Source organism: Prionailurus bengalensis, chromosome A3 (genome assembly GCF_016509475.1).
Source record: "Prionailurus bengalensis isolate Pbe53 chromosome A3, Fcat_Pben_1.1_paternal_pri, whole genome shotgun sequence".
In the NCBI taxonomy this organism is placed as follows: Eukaryota; Metazoa; Chordata; class Mammalia; order Carnivora; family Felidae; genus Prionailurus; species Prionailurus bengalensis.
This window is the reverse complement of record NC_057354.1, coordinates 23,024,461-23,044,718: the sequence shown is the minus strand read 5'-3', so window position 1 is coordinate 23,044,718 and position 20,258 is coordinate 23,024,461. Positions and strand designations below refer to the sequence as shown.

The following is a 20,258-nucleotide window of genomic DNA, read 5'->3' as shown; positions in this document are numbered from 1 at the left end:
GCAGGAGATCGGGGTGATGATGGTTTCTCATGGGCTGACTTGCAGGGACGGTGAATTTCTTGTAGGAGATTCTATGTACATCTTTTCCTGTTAGGAAAATGTCATTGATCATTCTTTCCTGTTGATGATTCTTCTGTTGGGAACTATAATTGACCATTTTCCCTTAAATTCAAATGGAGTGGTATAGATCCTCCTTCTCACCTCCCAACTCCACCTTAGTCAGGTTTCTTTCCCTTTATGAATTTTCACAGGGGACATAGGCTTATGTTTTTCTTGCATTCCTTTATTTCACCATCCCATCAGACCCCAGTTTTCACTGAGGAGCTATGTAGTTTAAGGGAAACTGATTCTATATCCCCCCTTGGGAATAGAGCATGTGACCCAGGCTAAGCCAATCAGTGTGTTCCATATCTCAGACACAGTGATTGGTTCCTGCATGGGCATGTGACCTAAGTAAGACAGTACAATCAGAGTAACTCTTAGGACTTGGGTTGGAAGAGCAATCCTTCCTCATGCTCCTGGTGGTGTGATTTGTCTGAAACAACTGTAGCCATTTTGTGTGCATGGGGGAAGCCAGCCTTAAGATGGAGCTGACACATGGCAAAGGACTGGATTGAGAAAATATCAATGAAACAGAGCTGGATCCCTGACTGAACTGTGCCTGAAGTCCACCAAAATTCTAGACTTTTTCAGTTCTATGGGTTAATCCATTTTATTGTTAAAACCAGCTTAAGGTGGCTTTTGTTGTTGTTGTTGTTGTTGTTGTTTGTAGTTCAGAGGTTGGCAAACTCTGGCCATGGCCAACCTATTCTTGTAAAAAAAAAAAAAATTGTTGTAACACAGAGATGCCCATTTGTCTTTGACAGCTTTGGTGCACCAAATGGCCCACAAGCCCAAAATATTTACAATGTTGCAGCCAGAAGCTTAGTATTCAATATATCCCCACAGTCACTCAGGACAGAAACCTAGAAGTCATCCCTGACTCCTCTATCTCATCTTCCACATCTAGTCAGCCCCAAGTCTGAATGATTTTTTTTAAGTTTTATTTATTTAAGTAATCTCTACACCCCACATGGGGCTTGAACTCACAACTCCAAGATCAAGAGTCATATGCTCTTCTAACTGAGCCAGCCAGGTGCCTCAAATCTGATAGGTTTTATAATCTAAATATCTCCTGGCTCTGTCTGCTGGCCCCCAGCCCCAGTGCCCCTGCCCTAGGTCGACCACTATCAGCAATCACCTGGACCACATCAGCCACCTCTAGGCCGCCCCACATAGCTTCTGGGTGATCTTTCTCCCACTCAAACTTGCCAAGCCCTGGGGTGCCCCACTGCTCCCAGGGTAAAGGCCACACTCCACAGACTGGCATTGCAGGACCCTCGTGATCGGGCCCCAACCTGCGTTTCCAGCCCTGGCTCCCCTTCCCTCCTCCTGTTCTTCCCCAGAGCACATGGACCAGCCCACCACCTGTACAGAGTTCCTCACAGTCCCCCCGAAACCATATGCTCTGTCCCTCTTCCTCTTGCCACCAGTGCCCTTCCCCACTTTGTCCACCTAGTAGACGCCTGTGCATCCTCCAAGGCCCCACCTGAGTCTCACCTCCATTTTGATATTTTTATAGTCAGGCTGGTGAAGGCCCCTAGGGGCCCCTGGGCCTCCTTCCAGGGCCGATCCTGTCATATTGGACTGCTGTGCTGTTTACATATTTGCAGCTTCCACTGACTCATTCACCTCCTTACTCTCAGCTTGGCTCAGCTTGGGGCCACACACAAACTAGGGGCTCAAGAAGTGTTTGTGGGGCACAGTGTCCCCTGCCTTCTGCTTCAAAGGTGCTGTGAGGAATCCAAGGGGCTCCATGCCAGTTGAGGCTTTGCACGAGGGACCATCTGGGCTCAGTGTTAACAAGGGGGGATGGCAGGGCTGGAACTGCCTGGGCCCCCATAGGCAGGAGTGTCTGCAGGGAGTGCAGAGAAACTCCTCCTAAGAAGCACAAAATGAACCAACCCTGAGATTGGAGAAGGAATCAGAGAAAGGAAAAGTAGGGCAGGTGCACATGGGCCCTGAGGGTGCTAAATAGAAAGGAAGGGATTACAGGGAAATGTCATTAAAACGAAGATCTTTATGGCCTCCAGAAGTTCGAGGGCCAAGGAGAGGCCAGATGGCCAGCGAGGGGGCTTCTGGGTCCCATCAGAGCTGCTAGAAAGTTTGGGGGTCACGAAACTGGACTTTCAGAGGATTTGGGGAATATCTGATTTCAATTCCTTGACTGAATCCAACCTTACCTGGTCTGGAAGGCCCCTGCAGAGCCAGCTGGCTGGGTCGTGGGTGGACCCTCTGGAGAAGCAACGGTGGAAGAATCAGGGGCACAGTGGCCTGGGAGTCTGAATCAGCTCTGCTGTCACTCATTGTGGGGGTCTTAGCTTCCACCTCTCAGGGCTTAGGGCTGTAGCCCACACTCAGTGCCCATCCCAGAAGTGTGTGCGGATGTGAATCAAGTGCGCAGAAAAGCAGAATCCAGGCCAGGCCCAATTCCCTCTTGGGGCTCTAGTGAGGCACAAATGAGACCATGGATATGAAAGTACCTTACAACTGTAAAGTGTCAGGACACCAGGTCAATGTCCCCTCCTCCCAGGGACTCCTTCCCAGACTCCTCCACTAAGTCAGTAGCTCTGTCCTCATGTCTCTCCAGATTATGTGTAAACCTTGTCCTTGCATCTATCCGCTCTGTCACAGACCCTAATGTAGGACAGGTCCCCCAACTAGACTGAACTCCTTGGGGAGAGAGACAAATGTGTCAGTCTTCCACATCTGGCTTGGTGCCTGGCCCAGAGCAGGAGTTTGGCAACTAGTTCTTGATTGACCTTGAATTGTAAAGAAGCAATTAATTTGTGGATGCTGGATAGCCTCAGTTTGTAAAAGCAGGGACTATGTGGTACACGGTAGAAATCTTTCTAACGAAATGACAAAATGGTTTGTGAGCTCTGGCTCAAGAAGTGTGTGCGTCTGGAAATGTAGTCTCAGGGCGAGGATGCTAATAGCTGTCTTGTGCTAGCCAATAGGGCAGCCACAAGGGACATGTAGCTATTAAAATTAAATTAAAAATTCAGTTCTTTAGCTGTGCTAGTCACATTTGAGGTGCTCAGTAGCCACATGTAGTTTGGGGCTACTGTTGGCCAGTGCACATGAGAACATCTCTATTGTTACACAGTTCTACTGGACACACTCCTTGGTACCTTAAAAGTTCATGTCCATGCATTATCTTGGGCCTTGATGATTTGGGGGGGCGGGGGCTTCCAAGATTTTAGGGAGAGAGCTGGGGCTCTGGAAACTGGCAAACCAGAGTTTGGATCCCTGCTCAGCCATTTACTTGTGCAGACTGAAGCAAAGGCAAGGAGCGGTCCCCTAGAGCTGTCAGAGCAGACAGGCTGCACGTGTCAGAAAGCTCTCAGCAGGGAAGCCCCCCAGGCCCTTAGAGGTTAGAGTTCAACTGCCCATGCTCCTCAAAGCAAGGAGCAAGGCATGTTGAGGTTCATCAGGGCACGGGGAGCCGGTCTGGGGCAATGACAGGCATGGTTGACTGGAGGTGGTCCAAAGAGGAAGGCAAGGTGAGAGCTGGTGACGCTGTGGCTGGCAGGAACTTGGGAAACCCTGGGCAGGGGCAATTCATTCCAGAACCTCCAGCTGCTGAGGAGGAGGCTTTGCAGTCTACATGAGCATGTACTTTCTCTCTGTAGAACACTCCTTTGTCCACCAGCTGGCTGGAGGATATTAATTAGTAATAATATGAGCAATAATAGAAATGATACTTGCTAAGCCTTTTCTATATATCAGGCACTATGCTAAGAGACATGTGTATGCATTAACTCATTTACTCCTCATTGAGTCCTTTGTAATAGGTATATCATTATTCCCATATTACAGATGAGGAACACTGAGGTTATTTGTTCAAGTTCACAGCTACTACTGCATGATAGAGCTGGCTAAGGTCTGGCCAGGCTGTGTATCTCAAGTCTGTGCTTTGGATAAAGTACAGACTCCCTTACCTGGTCTGGAAGGCCCTTGCAGAGCCAGCCTCAGTTGGCCCTTCTGCCTCCACCTCTGTTGCTCCCCACCTGTCTGGTCAAGTTTCTCAGACACCCTAGCTGCCTCCTTCCTCTGTCTATGCCTTTGTTTATCCCTCGACCTAGATGCCCTCTCCACCTTCCCTCTACCCTCTACAGAGTCATGTTCCCCCTTCAAGACCCCATTCTGGTGTGAGCATCCGGAGGCCAAGGACTGAGTCTAAGTCATCCTTGGGTCACAGTGCCCACCCACCTTCAAGCTTGTGGCTTGAAGCACTGGAGGGTTCAGTAAATTATGGATGGTGGATGGGTGGGTGGGTGAATGAGTAGATGGAGGGATGGCTAGAATGGATGGATGGTGAGTCAGGGGCAGGTAGATAGATGAATGGTTGGGAAAGTGGGTGGCATGAATGGGTGTGTGGGTGGATGAGTGGCTTGTACTCAGACGCCCTGGTGGGGGATGGGGCCTGAATATAGTACAGAGCAGTGGGCATGGAGAGAAGCAGTGGTTTAACAGACATTTTGGGGCAGAATCAACAAGGCTTGGGAGGGCTGAGGGGCAGGGAAGGGTCCAGAGTGATGTCCAAGTTTCTAGCTTGGGGGCTTGGAAAGATCCTGCCATTATCAGGGAGGAATGGTTTAGAAGAAAAGGTGATGAGGTCCATTTTGGACATGAGGGCATGAGGAGTCTATGGAGAGAAGGTTCTGGAAACAGCTGGGGAGATGAGCCCTGGTCAGGTTCAGGGGCAAAGTCAGGCTGCACAGAAAGACTGGGGAAGTCAGTGTGGACTCAGGACTGAGGGTTGGAGGTCAAGCTGTCTGAGGAAGCAGAGGAACCATGGTCTCTGGCGGTGGAAGAGCCAGGCGGGACACATGTGCTGCCATGTTGGAAACGTCCACAAATCATTGCAGGTGATGTGTTCAGGGCAGCCGATGAGGAGGGAGTGCAAGCAGGAGATTCAGTGCTGGAAGTGGACTGTGAAGGGTGACAAGCTGGTTTTGACTGGCTGGGGGAGTGGTTATCCTGAGCAGGGAAACCACTCAGGCAAAGGCAGGGAGCAGGAAATGAACAAGTAATGACCATGTGCTCTGAGGGCCTCAGAGCCTGTGGCAGTCAGCTAGAGAACACGGGGGTCAGCACCTTTTCTCTAGCCTGGCCAACATGCCTGCCTCTCTGGCCCAGTTGGCCCAGCTGAGGCCTGGGAGGACTTGGGGGAATCTGGAACTGCGTTACTTTGAACAAGTAACCTCCCTTCTCTGGACCCAGCTGACCCAGCTGGAGCCTGGGAGGACTTTGCGGGGGTGGGGTGGGGGGGTGGGGGGGTGGTTGGAATCTGGGAACTGTGTTACTTTGGGCAAGTAACCTCCATTCTTGGATCTCAGTTGCCTCATCTGGAAACTGGAATCAGTAAGACCTGCCTGGTTTGCTGAGAGGAGAAAATAAGACATGGGAGTGTGGAAAGCCCCCAGTGCATGTGGGACTTTATAAATGCTTTTTTTTAAACATTTTTTTTTATTTCAATTCAACTCTACAAATATGTATTGAGCTAAAAGGTTCCTTGCAAATCCATTTGGTAAATTAAATTTTTGTACAACAAATGCCATTTTACCTGGGCCTGGGGTGGCAAGGTTGAGGGAGGCCTTTCATTATTTGAGGAACCCTGAGGTGAATTCTTTTGAAAAGTCCCGGTGGGTTTGTTTTTTGAGTCAATGAGGATTTTGGCTTCTCAGGCTTGCAGAGCAGGCTTTCATTTGTTTCCACATGTGGCTTGAAAAGATCCTCGTGGCTGCAGCACAGAAGATGAATTGAGGTGCAGCGGGCTGAACCAGAGATCACGGTGGCCAGGACAGGCAGTGACTCGGGATAAAGGGAAGGGGATTTGAGAGATGTTTAGGAGGTTTCCAAAACAAATAGGACATGGTCTAGTGTTTTACATACAAGGAGGTGAGAGAGAAGGAGGAAGAGGTGTGGGAAGAGGGTTAGCTGGTTCCAGGTACCAAGTTAGATAATGCTGGAAGAGAGCAGGGTTCCCAGGGAAGGTCACAAGCAGGGCCATGGACCCGTACACTGAGGTCCACACAAGGCAGCAGCAGGCTGAGCTGCTGGTAGGAATTTGCCTGTGTCGACCTGGAGCTCTGACGGACAGGCTGCGTTGGAGACAGAAATGTCTGTGACAGGGAAACCCAGAGCTTGCGACACTTGGTCAATACATATTTATTCAGCCTTGAAAATATTTGTTGAGTGAAGTCTTCAATGGGCAACCCCACACAAGGTGCTGGGCTAGGCACTGGGGACCTGGCAATAAACCGAATCTGCAAAACTCTCTGCCCTGTGGGGGCCAGCATTTTAGTGGCAGGGGCAGGCAGTAATCAGGGTAGATTACTTGTTCACATCCCCCGTTATATATAGTGACACATGCAAGGAGAACAACAGAGCAGGTGGGCCAGGCACTGGGCATGTTAGGTGGAGCAGATGGGGGTGATGATAGCACACAAGCAGTCTGCGCTCACTGAATTCACGGAAGCCTCACAGCAGCCTTATGAGGAAGGTGTAATTACCCCCATTTTGGAAATGAGCAACTGAGTCTCAGAGAAGCTAAGAAACTTGCCCAAGGTCTCTCAATGGTGAGCCTGGATTTTTACCTCAAGCCCATGCTCTTCAGTTAAAAGTCTTACCCACTCTGCTGAACTGCATCTCATTGACAAGGTCAGGTCTCAGTAAAGACCTGAAGGAAGTGAGGGGGTAAGACTCGCAGACATCTGGGCAACCAACATTCCAGGCAGAGAAAGAACAGGTGCAAAGGCCCTGAGGCAGGAATATGTCTGATATATCTGGGGAACAGCCTAGTGGCCAGTGTAGCTGGGGCAAGGGGAGTGGGCAGGGAGGAAAGGGGAGAATTGGAGGTGGGGGAGGGGTCATCTGTGGCATCTGTGGCCGTCATCTTTTACTTGAGGTAAAGTAAGGCCATGGAGGGCTTAGAGCAGAGGAGGGGCAGGGTCTGACTTGTGTTTTAACTGGATTCCTCTGGCTTCTGTGTCAGGAGCAAGGGCAGAAACAAGAGACAAGAGAGGGCATGAATAATCCAGTCAAGAGATGATGATGGCTCTGTCCACAGTGGTGGGAGCAGAGCAACTCGTGCGTCAGCTTCCTGATATATTGTGCAGGGAGATCCAGTAGGAGTTGCTGATGGCTTGGATGCGGGGGGTAAGGGAAGAAGAGGTGTTCAGAGAGGCTCGGGCCTGAGTGGGTTCCTTCAACTGAAATAGGGGCAGCTGTGGGAGGAGCCACTTCATAAAGTACTTTCCATGTCCATTATCCCTTTATGCCATCACGCACTCTCTCTGAAAGAGGCATTGAGACTCTCGGAAGTTACATGACCTGCCCAAGATTGTTCAGCCAGAATGTGGTGGTCCCAGGACTGGAAGCCGGGCGTGCTTCATAGGGTCTGGAATGTTGAGTCATTCAATCAGCAAACATTTCTGAAGCACCCACTGTATGCCAGGCATTGCCCTCTTGATAGTGATGACCAATGATGATGGCCCTGCCCTCATGGTGCTCCCAGTCTGATAGAGGAGGCAGTGTTAGCCAGCAATCGTGGAAGTGTTTTTCTCATATCAGCCTAAGTGGTGAGAAGGAGAAACCCAGGGAACCCTAGGAGCCAGTAACCAGGGACCTGACATAGCTGGGAGGTCAGGGAGGGCTTCCTGGAGAAAGTGGATGTGAAGTGCAAAGGCCTCTGGGATAGAGAGTCTGGAGGGTTCTGGGGGGCTTCTTGGGAAAATACTCCCTGGTTTCCCAGGCCATAGTGGAAGAACCCTGAGGGGCCTGCAGGTTCCCAGAGGACAGCTGCCCATTTGGAAATTGCCGAATCTGTTAGTGTTGGATTGTTGTAACAGCTTTATTGAGATGGACTTTACATACCATACAATCTCCCCAATTAGAGTGAACAAGTCGATGGTTTTCAGTATATTCATAGAGCTATGCAGCCATCACCACAATCCACTTTAGAACATTTTCATCATTCCAAAAAAGAAACCATGAACCACTTAGCCCTCACCCCCTCCCAAGCCCCACACTGGCAACCACTAATCTACTTTCTGTCCCTACAGAATTGCCTGTTCTGGACATTTCGTATAAGTGAAGTCATATGCTATGTGGTCTTTTGTGACTGCCTTCTTTCACTTAACATGATGTTCTCGAAGTTCAGCCCCGTTGGAAGTCCCAATCTTGAATACCGTCAGAGCTGGCAGGGACCTGAGACACTGTCCTGTGTGTTTCTCCTAGCTGTTGTGAATGGGGAATCTGTGAGGAGACTTGCTCTGGTCCTGCAGCAAAGAAGTGGGGGGAACCCCCAGATTGGGGTCCCTGCCCCGCTGCCCTCCTCTGCTATCACTTCTTTTCCTTCTGCTTTGGCTCTGGCTGATTTTGGCTAAAAGTGACAACGTGGTCCGTAAGGCATCCTCCCAAACACTGCATTTCCATGCATTGGCAATTTTCACGCCCTATGGCATGTCTTGAAATCTTTTATGCATCTTTAAGAATTTGTATCCACGAATTCAGAATTTTTTTGGAGTTTGGTATTTTCTTTTTCTACTACTTAAACATTTTTCATCCAGTTATGCCTGTTTTTCTTGATTGGTGATTTTTCCACTGGGGAGGCAGGGCAGCACTGGGGTTGAGTGCTGGGTCTTAGAATTGGATGCCCTGCCTCTTCCTCAGTGTGTGCCCATGGGTAATTCCTGAAACTCTGAGCCTCAGTTTCTCCCTTTGAAAACCAGGGATAACACCATAGGGCTGTAGTGAGGAACAAAGGAGGTCAAGCATGTTATGGGTTTGGCACAGAGTGGATGCAGATACAGGGAGGTTATGAGGACTTTCCAGGTCCTTAGGGTCACCAGGAGAGAAAGGTGACCCTTCGCCACCATCAGCTGGCCCTATCTCTGTATTCCTACTCTCTATTCCTACTGTGAATTGACCCATGCGTCTCCCCTCTCAGGGCTGAGGTGGAAAGCTTGGGTTCAGATCCCAGCCCCACTTGGATTCTGTGCCCCCACATCAGCTCAATTTCCTCTGTCTCAGTTTCTCCGCCTGTAGAAAGAGAGGGCCGAGGGCAAAAGCTTCCACGGAGGCCTCCAAGGTAGCCAAGAGGTTCTGGGGGCGGGGGGTGGGGGTGGGTGGGGATGGAGGTGCCTTCTCCTTCTCTCAAGAGGGCTTGGTTCCTGCTGATTTAAAGTTCCAAGGAGGAGCAGTAGCACCTGTTCGGGAGAGGTGGGTGGAGAGGGACACCTGGCTTCCCTTTGCCTCTTGCATAAGACGTGTTATGTGGGAGGTGGTGGGCAGTGATGTCATGAAGGGCCTCCTGCTCTGAGTGCAGGGGACAGGGACAAAGCCTCTCTGAAATCTCCATCAGGCACATATGCCAGGCCAGGTGTTCTCTCTGCAGTTACCTTCCTAATCTTCATAGCAGCCTTCAGAGGAGGCACTCTTATTCCCACTTGACAAGTGGGGAAACTGAGGCTCAGAAAGGGGCACCTGCCTGCCCAGTGTTGCCCAGTGAGTGAGGGGCTGAGCTGGGATTCAAACTCAGGACTGTGTGACTCCAGCCCCTTTCCCCTCTACCCCCACCCAGGGAAAAGGAGGGAGAAGCAAGACAGTGGTGGGGAAGATTGGAGCCTTTGGAACCCCGGCTTCCTGGCTGCTGTGGGGATTCTGTGGGTGGTGGGAAAGGCATCGTAAATATGCATGACATGTAAATATGCCTCTGAAAAACAATGTGGGGGCCCGCATGAGCTGGGATGCCAGAGTGCTTTGGAAAATGTAGTGTTGTGCAAACACTTGGGTTTCTGTGATGATTGTTCCATGGTGTCTCCCTCTCCAGAGATCCCAAGGCCAGTCCAGGGGTTTCACGGTGGAGGGATTATCCTGGGCGCCTCCTCATTGACATTCTCCCCCATTCCTACAGACGCTGGTGCCTCTCCCTCTGCCAGGTGCTGAGTGGCCAGAACCTGGTCTCTCTGGGTGCCAGGGAGCCCCTGTCCCACGCTGCTTCCCGCCAACACCTCTGATTGAGTGCCCAGAGGGATGTGTGTGCCAGCCATTGGTCCAGTGCCTGCTCCCGAGGTGACGCCTGCTGGTTCCCGACTGGTTCCCATTTTCCCTCTGCACGTAGCTCCCTGGTTGGTAAGTAACTGCGTCCACAGGCTGGGCACACAGAATCAGGGCTGCTCACCCGCCCACCCACGCTCTGCACAGTTGGGAGATGCCCAGCCTTCTACCCAGTGGCGCCCACATGCTGGCGAAGGGACCTCAGTGAGAGCTTTTATATGTCTGGGCTCAATTTATAGTTTAACTGCTTGTCTTATTCAGTCCTCCCAACACCCCAGCAGGTGGGCACAGTGATTGTGCCTGTTTTACAGAGGAAACAGCCTCAGAGAAGGGAAGCCTTTTGCCTGAGGATGCACAGCAAGCCCAGCTCTGTCCACATCAAAGGCCAGTGCTTACCACACCTAAGAGGCTAGGGCAGTTGGTGACATGGGCTCAGGAAGGGAAAGGGAGCAGTGAACCATTCTGGAAGCCACAGAAGTTCTAGGGCTTGCAGAGGGGCTGAGGTGAGGCCATCAGAGTTCCTGAGTCTTGGGGAGCCCCATTGTTCTCGCCCCTCTAACCTGTTCCACCCATACCCCTCCAGTTCCCACTTTGCCTGACCCCAAAATGGGATGAGGTGCAGCACCCTGCATCATCTCTGACTACCCATCCGAGGACGCCACAGCCTGTCCACACCTGGTCCCATTGTCCTTCACACAAAGATGATCCCAACAGCATGCCCCCACTCAGTGCCGGCCACAGCGCCTGACACTCGCCGCATTCTTGCATCTCATCCTCCCTCCACCTCCCAAGGCTGTTCACATAGGAGGAAACTGAGGCTCATAGGCGCTCAAGGGGCTTGCCCAGGGTTGCCCACCACCACTCAGCATGGGCCCGTTGGTTTATGATCTGCCTCCTTGTCTGGCCTAAGCTCCTCCAACTTGAGATAGAACTGCTTCAGTCCCCAGTGGACAGCCAGCAGCTGGCACAATGCCTGGCACATAATGGTTACAGAGTGAGCAGTTGTGGAAAGAAGAAAGAGGGAGAGGAGGGAAGGTACTCTCCCCTCCCTCCACCCAGGAGCCCACTGGCCTGTTGGCCAGCTGCTGGTCCCTGCCGATCCCAGAGAGCTTGCAGTCCACTGGGGTCAGCGGGACAGCCAACCCCTCTGGTCTCAATTCTCTTTATCTGCCAATAGCTGCCCAGCCTCCCTGATGGGATGGTTGTGAGAAGGAAAAAGACTCGTAAATATGTATAATATGCAAATGTCATAGGATAATAAAAAACCCATGAAGTTTGCTGTATATAATGTATGTAGAATTGCTTCTTCTTCGAGAACAAGGAACCGCACACTCGTGCGGTGCCAGCCTCATTATTAATAACTGTGCAATGCCCCTATTAAGTAGCTGCTCCCCAACTCCCCTAGCCTGGCCTCCACCTGTTGTAGTGACCACAGACAGCTAGCTATTGCTTTTGGCTGAGAAGCTGTTGCAGAAAAAAAAAAAAACCGATAAGGGTACCTCCATCTGAGAGTTCTGCGTATCTGTGGGATTTAATCATTTGCAAACACTCCTGGTCATGCCCTAAGCCCTGCATGTCCTCCCCAGCGACTAAATATGTAACAGGAGCAACTGGAACCACAGCAAGAATTTCCTTGAGCAATTACTATGCGCCTGGCCTAGCACTAAGTGCTTTGTTTTCTTCTGATCTCGGCTAAACTACCAATAACCTTGTGGGAGGCCGAGGCCTGGGGAGACTGAGTCATGGACCTGGGGCAGAGGGCCCATCTGTCAACATTCTAGTCCTTCCTGAAAATTATTGCCATTCAGTGCCCAGGCCAGGCGTGGCCAGAGGGGCAGGACTGTGGCCACTGAGAAAAGAACGTAGCCGGCAGCCCCTGGTGTGTGTGGCCCAGTGACGGAGAACGGGATTCCTTGGCACGAGTTGGGAGAGCAGCCGTCAGCATTGTAGGAAAGATGAAGGCTCGGGTGGCAGCGAGGGAGGTGTTACTTGCTGCTATTTTGCTAACAAGCTGGTTATTTAAAGAAGAGCTGGAGCCACAGTCAGGAAATTGGATGGGGAGTCTCCACGCCTAGGGCAGAGGCGGCCAGGGGTCTGGGAGCCCGGTGGGGTCGGGGCAGAGTAGCCACACATTTTTTTATGTGCTTATTATTATCGATAATAGCGACAGCGCCATAAGAGTCTGGGAAAGGATCAGCTTTATGGAGAAATGGGATTGGGAGTGGGGCAGGATGGGGGCAGGAAGGATTGGGGGTTAAGGATTGGGAGTGGGGCAGGAGGAGTTTCTGAGGAGCAGGCAGTATTCTATTCATTGACCCAGGCGGTGGTTACACAACTCTTTATTTTGTGACAATTTATTGCAGTCAACATTTTTGTTTTGTGCACTTTCCCTATGTATTATGTTTCATTGTCAAAAGGTTAAAAAGCAATTATAACAATAATTGCTAATATTCATTGAGCACTTACTAAAGGCCAGGCTCTTTGCTAATAAACATTTTACCTCATCTCCTTGAATCCTCACAGATTTTGTTATTGTGGCCATTTTACAGACAAGGAAACGAGGCTTAGAGAGGTAGTTACTTGCTATGGGGTCAAAGAACACTTGGGTGGGGGAGATGGGATGAGAAATCTGACAGGCTGATTCGGGCATCACTACCCCAAGTTCTCCCAAAAGGGCAGGGGGTTCCTCCACCTTTCCTCAGACATGTGTCAGTGCCTCTTGCATTTTTAAGGCTTGGAGGGCAGGCAGGTGTCCATGGCCGTAGGCAACAGGTATGTCTGGGAGACTGACGTGGGGTCAGAGCAGAGCATTTAGCCATTTAACAAGTGTTGAGGGACAGGAATGGGACATCCCTAGGGATAGGCCGGGGCATACCCAGGAATCATTCAAGGTAAAAAGGGGTCATCTGAGTGAAACAGGGTCAGACCCAGCCTCTGAACTAACTGCTTGTGGGGCCAAACTGCCATTTCCTGAAGACCGACTATGTGCTAAGCACATCCATCATCTTTCTTAATCTTCAGAACAACCCTGCTAGGGTCCTGGCACGTCAGGCACCTGGCATGGAAGCTCCAAGCAGCCCATGACTGGAATCAAGTTCTGAGGCAGATCTGTGGGTCCCTGAACTGGTATTGGGGATGTGGCCTGGAGGGTGGCATGGCAGAAGGCGTCTCCAAACCCTGAAGCAGGTGTAGCTGCTCTGCAGACAGGGCACCAGCCCCAGAGGCATTCCTGCATTCCCAGGACATTTACTGAGTGCTAGTCCCTGCTAGTCTGTGCCCTTAGAGAGCACACCGCCTTGGGGAGAGACAGATATTACACAATCACCAAACAAGTGAACAAGAAGAGACTCCATCCGTGCAGGGAAGGAAATTAGCATGGTGACATTGTAAATATTAACAAAGGAGGGGGCCTGAATGACATGGAATAGTCTAAGACAGCCTCTCTAGGGATGTGGCCTCTCAGCTGGGATCTGAAGTATAACAGGGATCCAGACATGCTGGAGAGTGTTCACTGTAACATTGTTGACAGTGGAAGGACAGTTGGCAATAACCCATTTGGCCATCACCAGGAGACGAGTTAAATCCGTTTACTGAAGTCATACAGTGGCGCCCACTGCAGCTGTTAGAAATGGGGCTGTGGCCCTAGATTCCCGGCTGCAGGAAGAACTTCATAGTTGTTGTAGAGTTGAAGAAAAAAAAAAAAGAGGTTATAAAACAGCATGGGCAGCATGATATCATTTTTGTAAGAACTACATGTGTTTCTGAAACTGTTCACAGTGGGGACATGGGAGATCTTTGCTGTCTTCTTTATACTTTTCTAGATTTGGAGTCTTTCCTGAGTGTTAGGACTTGGTGGGGAGGAACAAGGGGGTCAGGGGCCCCACTGTCCTGCCTGAGGCAGTTCTCCTCTCCTGCCACCTACTGCAGTAAAATGGGATAAGACATGGGCTGGGGAATCAGCAGATCTGGGCCATACCTTGGTTCTACTCTTTCTTGGCTGTATGACCTTGGACAAGTCACTCACCCTCTCTGAGGCCAAGCTTTCCCTTCTGTGAAACAGAGACAAGAATAGCATCAGTGGGTGGCTCTGGGGCTTTAGTGAATTAAAACATGTAGAGGACTATGGGGCACCTGGGTGGCTCATTTGGCTAAGCATATGACTTGAGCTCAGGTCATGATCTCACAGTTTGTGGGTTTGAGCCCTGCTTCAGGCTCTGTGCTGACAGCTCAGAGCCTGGAGCCTGCTTTGGATTCTGTGTCTCTTTCTCTCTCTCTCTGCCTCTCTCTCTCAAAAATAAGAAAACATTAAAAAAATGTTTTTTAAACCAAACATGTAGAGGACTAGAACAATCCCAGTGTTGCGTCCCTGGTGGCTGCTGCTGTTACCCCGTGACTGCCAGAGGTGACATATACTGTGTGCTCATTACATCCTGCATGGACTCTCAGTGTTGACTTGTCCCCTAGGCATGTGTCTTCCCATGGTCACTGAGAGTCAGACCAAGCTGGCAGATGAGGCACAGGGAGGTCGGGAGCTTAGCTGGGTGCACACACAGCTGGCTGGACCTCAGGCCAGTACCCCCGCCCCATCCCCAAGCCGTGGCTACCTTCCCACCAACTCACTTGCATGTCTGTTAATGAGTGTTCTTCCCAGAGATGCTGTTACGGGGCACCCTAGCCCTGGATTTGCTTTTTTGGTAGCCACTAAACCTGCCAGAAAGATAGTCACTACCTTTATAGATACTCAGAGAAACTTAAATCTCAGGTAGAGAAACTTCCAGTTGTGAAGTCAAACTCTTGGAATCACAGAATCTTACTCATAAATAATCCAGCAAGAGCAAACATGAGCATTTTACAAGTAACTATACTGAACCTCTCCTGATGATGGTAATAAATTAGAAACTACCCAATTATCTATCAGCAAGATATGGTTAAATAAATTACAGTCCAGCCAGACAATGGCATTCTCAGTGGCTGTAGAGACAGTGCTGCAGATCTATAGTTGTTGACATGGAAACATGTCCGTGGTGCATTGTTGAGGGAAAAATAGGTTACAAAATGGTGTATATTGTATGATCTCATTTTTGTTAGAAAAAAATTTATAGAAATACATGCATACTCCTGCCCAGAGAAACCCCTATTCGAATGACAGCAATCAAACTGTTCACAGCAGCTTCCTCTGGGTGGTGAGATATGAAAGAGCTCTATTAATATTTTTGCTTGCATCATTCAGGTACTTTTCAGGTACAAGTGACAGGAAACCCAGCCCAAACTGATTTAAACAAAAGTGGAATTTATTGGCTTGAGATTGTAAAGTCCAGAGTTAAGTCAGGCTCAGCAGCATGCAGGGGCTCAGACACTGTCACCAGGACTCGATTTTTCTCGCCATTTTTCACTCTGCTTCCTCTGGGTTGTTCCTGTGTTCTTATAGAGCTCTCTCATACAGGTGATAAGATGCCTGTCCAGAGGAATATGCAAGACTTCTTCCTAGAGAGCTCAAACACAAGTCCCAAGGACTGAGTGTTGGCCTTGATAAGTCAAATTTATCAAATTGATAAATTTATCAAATTGATAAGTTGATAAATTAAATTGATGTGCCCACCCCCATTAATTGTTCTGATTGGCCACTGGGGCCTATGCACCACCCCCAGCTGGAAGGGACTCGGTACCACCAGAACTTTACCAGTGGAAGGTGAATAAGTGTAGCTAACCCAAACAAAAAAAGTAGGCTGTGGCCTAAAGAAGGCCAAACAGTGGCCAAACACAGCAAATTCCCCCTCCTATCCTTACCTGAATTTCCCAAGATGCATGCCTTTCATAATCAGAAGAAATAATATAATTATTGAACAATCCTGAGCCCAAATCTTGTAGTCAGAAGTTCACTGGGGCAGCTCTGGACTCTCTCAGAATCAGAACATCGGAATCTCTATAAAGTGTCAGTTCAGCTGAGGGGACATTGGCCCTCTGGGTGAAAGCCTGCTCTGGACCATTGAGGGTCTTGCAGTCTTTGAGGGAGAGAGACGAGCCAACAGATGATTTATCTGGAAGGTGGGTGTGCATGCTGGAGCTGAGGGAACACAAAAGCCAGCTTGAGAGTAAGGAAGGCTTTCCGCAGGAGGAGACACTAAGCTGAGTAGCCAAGAAGACTACAGGAAAAATGTTGGCAGGAGAAACAATGTGTCAGGGGCTCCTAGGCATGTGGTGAGGGAACAACCAGTGACAGGCACGGAACACAGGGGCCTTGAATGCCATGGTAAGAGCTTGGACTTGACCCTGAAGGCAGCGGGGAGCCTTTGTGAGGTGTTGTGGGAGGGGGCAAGTGTCAGCAAGCTCAATCTGGCTGGTACTGAGAGCATAACCTTGGAGGAGTCAGGTCTAAATTCCTTGCCACTTTGGGTCAGAATTCCTGTCCTGAGGTGTTCAGTCATGGCTTGAATACCCCTAGGGATGGGGAGCTCACTCTCCATTCCTTCTACCTGTGGTTAGAAGGCTCCTTTGCAGGATCCACTACACAGTCCTGCCACACCTGGAGGCACACCTGGAACACTTTCCTCCCATCTGCCACTGAGGTCTCTCTGTCTCTCAAACGACCTGACAGAGGGCTGGCAGGGGCCTGTATTTTCAGGCTAGAGGATTCCAAGAAAAACAGGCCCTGGGGGTCTGCACCCCCTGATGGGACCCTGAACGGAGAAACTCACATCAACCTGACTGCAGAGGCAGTGTTTAGACTTTTCAACACACATCTGCTTCAATCAATTCTCCAAATTTCCTTTGTATTTTACAAACAAGAAATCAAAAGTCAGAGAAGCCAAACCACCTTTACAACAACACACAGCAAGCTAGAAGCGGGCCTGGGACATGGACTCAGTCTCTTACACCCCTACACGCTCCATGGCCCTCCTCATCATCTCCTCCCACCCTGTCTGTAGGTAAGCCCTGGTCACTTCATCTATTGAGGCTTGGACAACTTTTTTCCTGGAACCTCCAACCATCCCAGATCATCCCCTGATATCTTCCTACATTTGGAGGCAGCCAGCAAAATCTTCATTAATCACATGTTTCTGACTGTTTATTTTGACAGCAGCATTTTTTGTTTGTCAAACAATCAGAGCTGTGACATGCACAAGCCGTGTTTTATGGGTCATCTCTAAGACTTCCTTGTGCCCCACAGCCCCCATTTGTTCATTCACTCTCACACTCCACAAACACTGATTAGCACCTACCATGTGCCAGGCGCTGTGCTAGACAGCAGGCTCCAAAGCTGCATCAGAGCATCCCCTGCCCAGGGCAGCTCAGCCAAGGAGTGGCATCTCCATCAGCGAGGGCAGGTGATACATGTCAGATCATAGGGAGGTGTCCATCAGTCAGGGATCTCCTGGGACAGAGAAATTGATTCTACCCCTCTACGCAGAGTCTTGAGGGGTGAATAGGAGTTCTTCAGGAGAAACAGCTCAGAGGGTGAGCCAGGTAGGGGAATGGGCTATGCAAAGATCTCACCTGCCTCCTGCGAAGCTCTTAGGCCACAGGTGTTGCGGATGGGGTGAGGGGGAGAGGCTGGAGAGGTCAGTTGAATCAGAGTTTGGAAGGCCTCAACTATTGGGCCAGGAAGTTTACATGAGATCTTTGGATTGGAAGGGAGCCAAAGACAGGACAGGTCTTGGTGTTAGAAAGGTCCTTCTATTGGGCTGGTGACAGTTGGGGCTGACTGGGCAGGGGAGGACCATGCAGATGGTATAGAAAGGCATGTTGGCAGGGAGATTTACCAGGGCTTAGCAAGGTGCTAAGTGGGAACTTAGTGGGGTGCTTAGTGGGGACTTAGCGGGTACTGTAGAAGGGGAAAGGGAGGGTTGTTTTATCCTGGGATGGGGTGACGTGGGCTTAGGGGCCCTGTGGACAAGTATCGAGGTGAATCCTGGCAAAGCCTGGGTTAGTATCAGTGAGAGAGTCCCCAAGGAGGCCTGCAGCAACCTCGTCAGCTTTCATGAGACTTAAAGCAGCAGCCCAGTGAGGTCTCCAGTGTCCCCATCCCCCTGCTGAGTGACCAGCAAGTGGCTTCCCCTCATGGAGCCTCAATTTGCCCCTCTGTAAAATGGGGGTGATGACAATACCTCCCCAGGGATTGTGAGGAAGGTCAGAAGAGGGTATGTGTTGAGGAGGCTCTGCACGCCACCTAGCACACAGTAAGTACCAGTGTGGGGGCTGATCTGACTACCATGGTGAGGGATGCAGGGGTAAACAAGGAAATGGGTGTGTCACCTGCAGAGAGAAATCAGAGACCTGGAGGGGCCTTGCCCCCTGCCTTTCTGTGTCTGTCGGGGGAGACAGAGTCTGAGTCTGGCACCCACAGGAAAAGCTCTAGGGAAGGAGATTTCAGCTTAGACTAGGAAACCCTTTGGGATACAAAAAGCTCTCTGCAGATGGGCTAACTTGGATGGTAATGAGCTCCCCATCACTGGGAATATTCAAGTAGCTGCTGCACCACAACTTGATGGAAAAGTCTGTAGAGTATATGTGATTCAGCTGGGGATCTGGAAGTTCCTTTTTAGCCCAAAGATTCTTTGATTTCATGTTTTTCCTTCTCCGATCCTGTTTCCTTATCTGTAATATAGGGAAAACAGCAGCCGCTATCTTAGAGTTGGTTGCAAAGTTGAAGTGAAATCATCCAAATAAAGTGCTTAACCCAGATTTGGCAAGTGCTCCTGTCCCCTTGGTGGCTGTTATCACTGTTGTTGATGTTATGCTAAATTCTTGGGTGTGTCGCTTCCATTTGAAGGGCCTTAGATTGCTGTCTATCAGTCAGGTGTTTCTGCCTACCTGCATTTCAGGGCCTGCTCTGGGTCCTTCTCATTGCCACTCTCCCTGTCTCCAGCTCCTCCCCCACCCCAGGAGGTGGTAGGAATTCCAGACCCTTCTGGGCCCCTTTTAGCTCCTGCTTGAGTGAGAGTTGGCAGGTTGGGGCGGCTGGTGCCATCCGCCTCCCATATGCTTCCTGCTATTTAGAGGAAAACTCTCCCTGTGTTCCTCCAACCACACGGGCTGACATTTCCAGACAGACGCTGGAATCAGCTCTTCGGGGGATTGGCAGATAAATTTGGCCCTGGCTGTTGGGAAAATCTTCAGCCTTAACCACGGAAGCGGAGCCCAGGCTCACTGACTTCCGTCCACCCCAAGACTCCTCGGACCTGGTCCTCCTGGGGGCTGGAGCACTGTTCTACAGCCTTGCAGATGAGGGTAAGTTTACCAGCCCAGTCTTACCGCAGGACAGCCCCTGGTCAGGAAGTCGTGGCTTTCAGCTTTGCATTCATTCAGCAGGAGTTTGCAGTGCCTCCTCCCCCTACTCCCAGACACCCGGGTGTTGCCCAGCTCAACCTGGCAGAGGAGCAAGTTTTAGATTGAGAGACCTGAATTCAAGACTGCTTATTGTCTCTGTGACCTTGGACAAGCGGCTCCAACCCTCTGAGCCTCTTTTTCTTCATCTGTAAAGTGGGGATAATAGGGTCTATCCAATTAAAAGTCCTTAGGATGATGTCAGGCACATGCTAAGTGCTCAGTAAATACTAGGGCTATCACCATTATCATCGTCATTATTATTTGGCCTAGAACAATGTCTGGCACATAGTAGGAGCTCAGTAAATATTAGTGTTTTTCTTTTCTTCTTTCTTACAACTGTAGCTATGTAGAGAATACTGGGGCATTTCAAAATTAACTCAAATAGGAGTAACCAGAGGCAGAAATGGATGAATAAGGACATTTAGAGGCTGCCACATCCAGAGTAAAGTATAGGTGGCCAGTTTCCCAGTGTGTACACACACACACACACACACACACACACTCTGTCTGAAAGTTTCATTCACCCCTGCTGGAATCTGGAATGCCCATCTGCTTGAACCCTGAGGCCATGCAACATAGAACAATTTGGTCTGGATGGACGGGAGGGAGAGGTAGGCCCAGCTGGAGGCAGAGCTGGGAGGGAGACTCTGGGCATCAAGTGCAGTAGGAGGGTTCAGAGAAGCTTTAGTAGTTCTATTTGGCTAGAGTAGAAAGTGGGTGGCAGGAAGGTGTGGGAAGCAAGTTTGAGCTTCATTCAGCACTTC

At 50.1% G+C, this 20,258-nt stretch overlaps 1 protein-coding gene across 7 annotated transcripts in view; it reads left to right on the top strand.

Annotated features, from left to right (window-relative positions):
• Positions 1 to 20,258, top strand: part of DLGAP4 (DLG associated protein 4) — a 200,682-nt gene that overhangs the window by 48,804 nt on the left and 131,620 nt on the right. For all 7 annotated transcript variants that reach the window (XM_043602447.1, XM_043602449.1, XM_043602445.1 and 4 more), the window contains exon 2: positions 10,025 to 10,242. The gene's annotated coding sequence lies outside the window, so the exon portion shown is untranslated. The remainder of the gene's footprint in view (positions 1 to 10,024; positions 10,243 to 20,258) is intronic.